We start from the raw sequence: 11819 nt of genomic DNA on the forward strand, positions 1-11819 counted from the left end.
GTGTGTGTGTGTGTGTGTGTGTGTGTGTGTGTGTGTGAGGCTAGCAGCCTCATCCCAAAGATCAATGCTCAGAGCGCCAATGGGTCATAATGAGGCAAAATGAGAGAGAGAGAGAGAGAGAGAGAGAGAGAGAGAGAGAGTGAATGAATAAATTCTGCGTTTCGTCCAGAGAGCTCGCTCGACATATTTAAAATGTCAAGGCTTGCGTTTCTATTATAACATTTCACTTTGTACAGACGTGGGCTGGGCTGGAGCAAATAGACAAATGAATTTATGCGGGAATAAGACAAGGAAATTGAAAAAAAAAAAGAAAATTCTTTTTCTATATGTAAAACCTTTGGGTTGGCCAAGTTTTCATTTAAAAAATGGGAACATTTGCCTCATTTTATTACCTGTGTTGAAATATATATAATATATATATATATATATATATATATATATATATATATATATTGGTCTGGTGGGCTATAGTAGATTCACATCACCGGTGCATCTGATGTCTAGGCCAGTCCCTCACGACGCTCCTGATTGACTGTTGATAAGCCAATCACGGGGCTTGAAACTCTCAGTCTCTCTGAAGAATTCACAAAGGCAGGATGTATGCTCACCCTCTCCTGAGGAATACGTCTTCCAAAAGCATCCCTCAGGAGAGGTGGAACGTACATCCTGCCTATATGAACTCTCGAGAGAGAAACTGAGAGTTTCCAGCCCTGTCATCGGCTTATCAACAGCCAATCAGGGGCGTAGTAAGGGACTGGCCAAGACATCAAATGCACGGCTGATGTGAATCTACTATAGTTCGGTATGGTTTAATCTCAGTCAGCTTTAACGACCAGTCCTCCTTTTTAATCCCAAACTGGAAAGCTAACAACCTATCAAGCTGAATTATCCCCAAAACTCTTGGCAAAAATCCCGTGACTTTAAGTTATGATTCTGCGTTGCAACACATTTAAACCAAACTTTCTTTTATCAATAATAATAAAATCCTCAATATACCTGATCTCACGCGACCAGTACTGGGGATTTAGATCCAAGCAACACTTATATAGAACTGTTCTTTTACTAATATAATAATAATAATAATAATAATAATAATAATAATAATAATAATAATAATAATAATAATAATAATACGTTACTGGCCCGATGCAGTAGCCAAGAGAAATCAGTTATACGAAAAATAAAGGAAACTCTCTACTAACTGAATGCAGTTGATGCAGCAATAACTTTCAACAATATCTGTTTGAAAGAGGGTCTAATACCCACAAATAATAATAATAATAATAATAATAATAATAATAATAATAATAATAATATAATGTGTTCAAAATGAGTGAAAATACACAGAAGAAGCGTAGAAGGTAACCACAACAGAATGTTCATATCTAAGAAAAATTAAGTCAATTAAAAAAAAGATGAGACATGTTAATAATCAAAGACATACATGTAAAAAATGGACATGATTCAACAAAGAAGAGACACGATTCAACAAAGAAGAGACATGATTCAACAAAGAATGGACATGATTCAACAAAGAAGAGACATGATTCAACAAAGAATGGACATGATTCAACAAAGAGAGACATGATTCAACAAAGAATGGACATGATTCAACAAAGAAGAGACATGATTCAACAAAGAAGAGACACGATTCAAGAAAGAATAGACACGATTCAACAAAGAATGGACATGATTCAACAAAGAATGGACATGATTCAACAATGAAGAGACATGATTCAACAAAGAATGGACATGATTCAACAAAGAAGAGACATGATTCAATAAAGAATGGACATGATTCAACAAAGAATGGACATGATTCAACAAAGAAGAGACATGATTCAAGGAAGAATGGACATGATTCAACAAAAAATGAACATGATTCTATAAAAACGGACATGATTCAACAACAACGCAGGACAGAAACTACAATAATTCACAGTGATGTGAGGTGGGGACTGCCGACGCAAAAGGCTGCAGTTATACCTAAAAGAGAAAAGATGGTTACCGTAGTCAACCACGATTAACTAACCTTCCCATTTCTTTTGGCTGTCTAATGCAATCTCAGCTGGCAGCGTTCAGCTTCCTTCCTCCCGGTCCGCGAGATGAAGAAGCCGTTTCTCTTCATTATTTGTCTTACCTTGTGAACGCAGCCATTTCTCAATGTCTTGGTAACTGAAACGCAAGAAGACAAGACAAGAATGAAATGACCTTTCAGCCTAATTAACTTTTCTGAGAAATTTTTTTGTTTTTTATCTCGGTGTAAAAGTAATGTTTTTTTTTTTAATAAAGGTTATGTCTTTTCATTCGTTTTATTTCCTTTAACCAAATACCTATTTAATACGGCATTTCCAAAACTTCCCTGATACTATATGACTCCGAAATTTAAAACTCAGAATTTATGTTATATATATATATATATATATATATATATATATATATATATATATATATATATATATATATATATATATATATATATATATATACTATAATATATATAATATATATATATATATATATATATAAATATATATATATATATATATATATATGTATATATATATATATATATATATATATATATATATGTCACTAAAATAGCGCGTGACAATATATTTAGCCAAGGCCACAGGAAAAATAAAAGAAGAAGTACCGAGCGCTTTGATTGTACTCGAAAATGTGTTGAAATAACACGAAAGCGCTCGGTACTCCTTTTATTTTTCCTATGGCCTTGGCTAAATATATATATATATATATATCTATATATATATATATATATATATATATATATATATATATATATATATATATATATATGTGTGTGTGTGTGTGTGTGTGTGTGTGTGTGTGTGTGTGTACTTGTAAAAACGTATTTGTGCCTCTGACCTGTAGCAAAAAACATGAAAAGAGTGAGGAATACAACAATGTAAGAGGTAATTGTGTATATATACACATACATACATATATATACATATAATTGTGTGTATAAGTTTCGTTTAAGCAGTGAATTTCGTGCGTAATAGTCAGCATATTGCAACGGTTCAGAATCTAAGTAAAGAAGGGTAACGCGTTCTGAAACTACCCACACTCAAGAGGAAAGAGGAAAAAAGCACAGGTATAACATTAATGGTGTCCTTTTTTCTTCTTCTTCTTCTTCCCAGCAACTCCATATCTTTCTCATGAGACGTTTATCAAAAACAAAAAATGCCGCTCGGAGAGCAAGCAAAAGTCATACAAAACATCAACCGATGCCTCAGGACTGTAGGTAGAGTGCCAAGTACTTTAGGTGTAATTAACACGTCTTTGTGCCCCGAAGATGTGTTAATTACACGAAAGTACTTGGTACTTTTGAGGGGTTTCTTTTTAAGCTTTCCCTGGGGGACCCAGCTCTTATATATTATGAATATCATATTAAAAACTCGTTCACTAAGTCACTATAAATGCAATGATGACCAGAAAGACATTTGAATACTTTGTGTTTTCAAGGCGTTTCTCTTCTAGGTTTTCCTGGGACCACAGCTCATTATATAATACGGAAATTATAAAAGAATGATTCACACAGCGACACTCAATGCAACGATGACTAGAAAGAGAGAAATGTAATTCAGTATCTCGTTTTTAGTGTTACGAGTCTCGCAGAAGCAACAAAAAATTCGTCCTATACTTGTCTTTTGTTTTAGATGTGATAAAATCATTTGTGGCAAACTTTAAGCTGACAAGTGATGGCACCAAAAAAATAACACTATAATATTTCTTTTTCTATAAAACCGAAGATAAAACAACAACAGATGATCAGCTTTAAATCAAACCTCAGGACAACCACCAATATAAAGATTGTCAATGCATAACGCAAAGGTCTATTGCGTACAGCGAAGTCTTTTGGGTCGTACTGTTACGAAACCTGTCAAGTTGTTCCGTCTCTTCAGTCAAACGAATGCCTTTTTTCTCTTTAAAATCTAGGATATCTTTTTGCCTGAATGAACCTTTGGTTCTGCATAGAGCTTTGTTGTAAGAGGATCTTCTCGTGTAGCATCTGATATTTAAACGTAACAGAGGAACAAAAACGACCAACGAAAAAGCAAAAATCGCTCGTGTTTGAGGCGAAATATCTATTCATGTTCGCAAGTTTTTCATTTGATCTTTACGCGTCACTAATTTCTTTGGCATTGTGTTTATTATATTCGACCTATTTTCTCTCGGGTAATACGTGTGCTCGACCTATTTTCCGTGCTCTATCTTTTGCATATTAAAATGTAATCATCTTATTTTATAATGGCATAAATTCCTGTCAACTTTTCTTTACTCTAACTAAAATTAAAGCAGCTTACTCAGCTGAGTTTTCATTTTACGAACCCTATTTTTTATTGTTGTTGATAACCATTTCATCAAATCTGTATATATAAATATATATATATATATATATATATATATATATATATATATATATATTGTTGTCTTGTGTTTACATCACAAGTCTAGCACTGCTTAAGTCACATAGCCTATCATCTGCCACATTCTAGCCTATACAGTCTGTACACAAACCCTCTGGGGGGGGGGGGGTAATATTAACTCGGGCCTATTGTCTACGAAACCTAAAATACTTTATCTTCATTTCCCTCCCAAATCTCCAGTCAAGTTATCAACTGGCCTATAGTATCTTAAAACTACTAGACTAAACTATGCATAAAGTGCAGAAGAAAAAAAACTTTTGATCTAAAGTTAAATTTCAGTTTTTACAAAATATCTTATGAACTAAAAAGATAGCGATGAACTAAATAAAAATAACACTAAGGTAAATTTCAATTTAAGTAAATTTCAGTTTAAGGTAAATTTCAATTTAAGGTAAATTTCAGTTTAAGGTAAATTTCAATTTAAGGTAAATTTCAGTTTAAGGTAAATTTCAATTTAAGGTAAATTTCAGTTTAAGGTAAATTTCAATTTAAGGTAAATTTCAGTTTAAGGTAAATTTCAATTTAAGGTAAATTTCAGTTTAAGGTAAATTTCAATTTAAGGTAAATTTCAATTTAAGGTAAATTTCAATTTAAGGTAAATTTCATTTTAAGGTAAATTTCAATTTAAGGTCAATTTCAGTTTAAGGTCAATTTCAATTTAAGGTCAATTTCAGTTTAAGGTCAGTTTCCTTTAGCTACAAAAATACAGATGAACAGAAATTTAAGTTGCCAACGCTTCTCATGAAGCTTTAAATGCTTATAGTGAACTGATTAATAGCATTAACTTTAATAGGTTAATTCACTAATATTACACTCCACAGTATTTCGAAAAATTAACTCAAAAAGTAACAGGCCTGAAATTCTTATATCACTAAAACTGATTAGTAATGAAACTTATTTCACATTTATACGAATAACAGCAAAACTCTCCAACAGCAACTAGCACCAGGATATAATTGCAATTCAGCAAGTTTCAGTTGCTAAACCTGATTACTAAAACAGCTAGTTCACTGATAAACTAGACTAAATTTACCTACCTAGATTTACAACTTCAGTGAGGCAGACACACTACACAAACTTACGACAGTGGATATTTGGCTGTATCACGGCAAGCTTTGACTCGACATTTAATTGGTAAAACAACAAAATTAAACATCTAAGCAAACCTTTCAAGAGAATGAAGTTCCAATGAGATATAGAAAATTGCCATACGAACTATAATGAGCACGTGAAGACTTCGTACAATAGTGTTCAAAGCAGTTTTGAATCCAATATGGCGTCCCACCGAAACGATGCACTATTCGCTTGCATTTGGACACATCCTTCCCGGGGCTCATTTAACAGTGTACACTGAACGCTATTTCTACATTATATGTAATGTTTCTCCATATTACTCAAGGTTTTAGTTGTAAACAGCACAATACAACAATATTTTGTGTCTTATATCTACTAGTGAAAGTATGAGACATGGAATTCCCGGGGAGTCATGTGGTTGAATTAAAATGCGTTCTTACCTTGTAATCAGTGGTTTTATCTTCACTGACATCACAACTGAAACTCTACAGCCCTTATTTGATTGTAATTATACATATTTTGTCCTTAATTCACTCAAAACACCGTTTAAAAGAGAGAATGGCTGTTTACAACAGTAGTTCCCAACCTATGGTCCGCGAACCGGTGCTGGTCCGTGGTGTATGATTTGCTGGTCCGCCAAATTGCTTTACTCGATACTTATAATTTTATTCATAATTAAGATTATAATCTTAGAAAATAATCTGTCAAACTAACTTAAAATATTTTTTTTCAAATAAGTAACTAATATTAAAAAATGAAATTGAGTGTTACTATCAATTGTATAATGGCTACAGGAATGTAACGCAACAGCTAACATTACAGGTCACTCCACCAGTGATGAGATGCGTGAACAGCGTCATGAAGGAACTAGTGAGCCTCCAACTAAAAGAGTAAAACAAACGGGCTAACCGTAGTTTTGTTCGGAAATATGATTCTTCATATATGAAATTTGGGTATATTAAAATAAATGAAGGTGAATGTGACCAACCCAAGTACATAGAATGTGGCATTATTCTTTCTAATGATGCAATGAAACCGTCAAAGCTAAAAAAAGACATTTCAATACAAATCACAGTGAACTAGCAGTGAAACCTCAGGAATATTTTGAAAGAAAGCTTAAGGAACTTAGTGTGAAAAAAAAGCCTCCAGAAATTTGTCTCTCCAAATCAGGCTGCATTGAGAGCTTCTTACAGTGCCACTTCGCAGTGCAAAAGCTAAAACGCCTTACAGTATTGGAGGAGACTTAATAATGTTACATGTGAAAGATATATGTGCTGGAATGTTTGGTGAGTCATCTCTCACTAAGATTTGAAACATATCCCTATCAAATATGGTAACAAGGAGAATTGGTGAATGAGCACATGTGGAGGATCATTTGTTTCAACAACTACAGGCATCACAATACTTCGCTCTACAAACCAACGAATTTACCGATGTTGCAAATAACGCAATTTTAATTGTTTATGTAAGATATAAATACAGTGATGACTTTAAGGATGAATTGATATTTACCCATGAACTGTCATCACTCTACAGGTGCTGCAAATTTTAAGGCTTTGAATAACTATGTAGTAAAAAATGGGTTAAATGGGAGTGTTGTGTTGGTATCTGCACTGACAGAGCGGCAGCGATGACAGGACGTTACTCAGGTGTCACAGCATAGGTTAAGGAGGTTGCCCCCAACTGCAAAGCTACACACTTTATGATTCATCGAGAAATGCTAGCAACTAAAAAATTGGATGTGGAACTCAGTAATGTTTTATTGGAAACTGTTAAAGCTGTGACTTTTGTAAAGGCCAACGCGCTCAATTTACCATATACAGAAGTGAGATGGCTTTCGCGAGGTAAGGTTTTAACACGTGTCTTCGAACTACGCAATGAGTTAGTAATGTTTTTGAAAGACAGAAAACCCGACTGGGCAAATATGTTTCAAGATACTAACTGGGTTGCTAAGTTAGCCAATTTGAGTGATATATTTTTGCTTCTGGACCAGCTTAATTTGTTCCTACAGGGCAGGAATTCTTCAATGTTTCGTATGTCAAATAAGACTGACGGGTTCAAAAAGAAATTGCTGGTCTGCCATAATAGGATCGAAAGAATGTTTTGATATGTTTCCCAAGGTTGCCACAGTTGCCTCACGTGGTGGACATTGCCTGCCCATCCTGGGACACGTGGCGGACATCGCCCGCCTGTCCCGGAAGCCGTGGCGGGCTCGACCCACCCATCCTGGGACTAGTGGCAGACCTTTCCCGCTAGTCCCGAGACCCGTGGAGGGCCTCGCCCACCAGTCCCTGCAGAGAGCAACACCTATGCTGTTTCTTAGAAGGCGGGCGGGCTTGACGGGCAATGTCTGCCACGGGTCCTGGAAAAGGCGGGCGATGTCCGCCATGGGTCCCGGGACGGCCCGCCCGTCAAGGGACATGTGGTGGACATCGCCCACCCGTCCCTGGACCCGTAGCGGACATCGCCCGCTGTCCCAGGACCTGTGGGGGCGATGTCTACCACGGGTCCTGGAAAAGGCGGGCAATGTCCACCATGGGTCCTTGGACGGCCTGCCCGTCAAGGGACATGTGGCAGACATCGCCCGCCCGTTCTGGAACTGTGGCAGGCCCGGCCCGCCCATCCCGGGACCTGTTGTGGACATCACCCCGCCCGTCCCGGGACACGTGGCTGACATCACCTGCCTGTCCCGGGACCCATGTCCAGGCCCAGCCTGCCTGTCCCATAACCCATGGCAGACATTGCCCATCCGTCCTAGGACCCTCGGCGGGCCCAGCCCACCCGTCCCGGGACACGTGGCGGACATCACCCACCCATCCCTGGACCTGTGGCGGACATAGCCCGTCCGTCCCAGGACCCGTGGTGGGCGATGTCGGCCATGGGTCCTGGAAAAGGCGGGCGGTGATCACCATGGGTCCCGGGACAGGCGGGCATCACCTGCCCGTCCCGGGACCAGTGGCGGGCCCGGCCTGCCCGTCCCAGGACACGTGGCGGAAATCGCCCACCCGTCCCGAGACCCATGGCAGTCTCAGCCCGCCTGTCCTGTGACCCATGGTGGACATCACCCATCTGTCCCGGGACCTGTGGCGGACATCACCCGCCCGTCTTAGGCCCTCAACGGGCCTAGCCCGCCCATCCCTGGACACGTGGCGGACATCACCCGCCAGTCCTGGGACCTGCGGCAGGCCTGACCCGCCTGTCCCAGGACACGTGGCAGGCATTGCTTGCCCGTTCCGGGACTCACGGCGGGTCCGGCCTGCCCATCCCGGGACACGTGGCAGACATCGCCCGCCCATCCCAGGACTCACGGCGGGCCCGTCACGGGACACGTGGCAGACATCACCTGCCCCGTCCCAGGACACGTGGCGGACACGGCCCGCCCGTCCCGGGACACTTGGCGGACATCACCCACCCATTCCGGGACCTGCAGCGTGCCCGGCCCGGCCCGCCTGTCCCAGGACACTTGGTGGACATCGCCCGCCTGTCCTGGGACATGCGACTGGCCCGGCCTGCCTGTTCCAGGAGCCGTGGCGGGCTCGGCCCACCCATCCCAGGACACGTGGCGGACCCTTCCCACTAGTCCCGGGACCCGTGGCGGGCCTCGCCCGCCAGTCCCTGCAGAGAGCAACACCTATTCTGTTTCTTAGAACCAGAATATGCCACTGAATCCTCTTAATTCTCCTGGGGCTTCTCTGAATCCTCTAGTTCTTGTCTTGGCACTCTATGGATCCTACTGAATCCTTTTAATTCTCTAGAGGCTTCTCTGAATCCTGGTTCTTCTCCCGGCACCTCCACAAATACTCTCATTTTCTTCACCATTTCTATAAACTTCCCCTTCCAGGGATCAATAAAACTCTTATTTTTCATGAAGGTTCTTCAGATCGCAGACCTATTTGTCCTTCGCTCCTCGCAGCTGCCCAACCTCATCTTCCAGCTGGTCGTTCTGTTCACCCTGGACACCGGCCTTCCTCTCCAGCGACTCCAGGCGACTATTTCCTTCCTCTGGATTCAGAAGGCAATGCCTCTTGAGTTTCGCCACCTTAACTTCACACTGGAGTCCACCGTTTTCCTTCAAGAGGTCTTCCACTTCCTTCTGCAGGCTCTGGAACCTCAACTCGAGGTCTTTCCTGTCGGATTCCCGCTTTTTGGTCATGTCTTTTTATTGTTGGATGAGCCTCGCCATCAGCGCCGCTTCTGCCATCTTTAGCCGCAGGTCTTTCTCCTGTCGTAAGAGTTTCTCGAGCCTCTCAAGCAGGCAGTGTGCCTGTGCCAACTCCCCTGTCAGTTCCCTTATCCTCTCACATATGGCATCGTTTCTCTGTCCGATTTGCTTCGCGTTGTCCTTCATCTGCTGATTTTCTTCTGCCATATTGAGGATCTTGTCTTGCAGCTGCCGTTTCTCCCTCTTCTCGTGGTCGTTCTCCCTTTTCAGAAACACCGTTTCAGCTTCGAGTGAGTGGACCCTCTCTTGCAAGGCTTGCTGTTGCAACCCCTCCTGAGTGATCTGGATTTCACGAACGCGTTTTTCCCTTCCGCATCTCTTCTTGGTAGTCGAGACTCTGTTGCAGCTGAAGAATTGTCCAGCTCCATCTCCATCATCATCAGTCAGGAGAGAAATCTCACCAGCGAATAGGCAGTCACAGCAAACAAGATGACTATTCCTCCGTATTTCGAACATCTGAACGACAACGTCCTAACAACAGCTGCTGCCAAGGCCAGGTAAGGCCACATTTTCTTCAAACTGGAATCCATATCTGAAGTATCCAGTTCATATACGATCCTCTCTCTCTCGATTTTTCGTTAATTTTCTATATACCACGAGAGATATTTTGATTTATCGAAATATAGCAGGAAAGATTCTGAAAGATTTTAATTATGTCTTGTCTCTTGGTGTTATAAATTCCTGAAATATCTCTTTCTTTCTCTCTCTCTTACCCTGAAGGTCTGGAATTCTTCATATATATATATATATATATATATATATATATATATATATATATATATATATATATATATATATATATATATATATATATACATATATATATATATATATATATATATATATATATATATATATATTATATATATATATATATATATATATATATATATATATATATATATATATATATATATATATATATATATATATATATATATATATATATATATATATATATATATATATATATATATATATATATATATATATATATACACACACACTATATATATATATATATATATATATATATATATAATATATATATATATATATATATATATATATATATATATATATGTAAGTCACATCACATTACCGTGATTCATATACATATATTGAGCTACAAATGTCCTTTAATATCTAATTCGCTCTACCTCGGAATTAATATATTTTCATATATGTTTAACCGAAGGGGAATTTATTCAGCGATAATAGAATTGCCGGCCGACGGGCACGAACCATGGACATCTTCAATTCCAGGACTGGCAGTGAAGCCCGTCAGCCGGCAATTCTATTATCGCTGAATAAATTCCCCTTTGGTTAAACATATATGACAAATATTAATTTTGAAGGTAGAGCGAATTAGATATTAAAGGACATTTGTAGCTCGATATATGTATATGAATCACGGTAATGTAATATGACTTATATAATGACTACGTGCGGGCAAAAGCACACTACCACGCTACCGAGGACGAGATGGGTTTGATGCAGTCTCCAAAACTAAAACTACCTGAGCGCGGCAGGTATTTGAGATGGGAGGCGGCATAAACTTATATCTCTTGCGGTGGCGGGGTTGGCTAAGGCTTCACTGCCAGTCCTGGAATTGAAGATGTCGTTGGTTCATGCCCATTGGCCGGCAATTCTATTATCGCTGAATAAATTCCCCTTCGTTGAAACATATATGAAGATATATTAATTCCGAGGTAGAGCGAATTAGATATTAAAGGACATTTGTAGCTCGATATATGTATATGAATCACGGTAATGTGATATGACTTATATAATGACTACGAGCGGGCATAAGCACAACCACGCTACCGAGGACGAGATGGGTTTGATGCACTCTCCAAAACTTACAAAACTACTGAGCGCGGCAGGTTTTATTTGAGATGGAGCGGCATAAACTTATATCTCTTGCGGTGGCGGGGTTGGCTAAGGCTTCACTGCCAGTCCTGGAATTGAGGATGTCGATGGTTCGTGCCCATCGACCAGCAATTCTATTATCGCTGGATAAGTTCCCCTTTGGTTAAATATACATGAAAATATATTAATTCCGAGGT

The sequence above is a fragment of the Macrobrachium nipponense genome, chromosome 14, assembly GCF_015104395.2.
Source record: "Macrobrachium nipponense isolate FS-2020 chromosome 14, ASM1510439v2, whole genome shotgun sequence".
NCBI lineage: Eukaryota > Metazoa > Arthropoda > Malacostraca > Decapoda > Palaemonidae > Macrobrachium > Macrobrachium nipponense.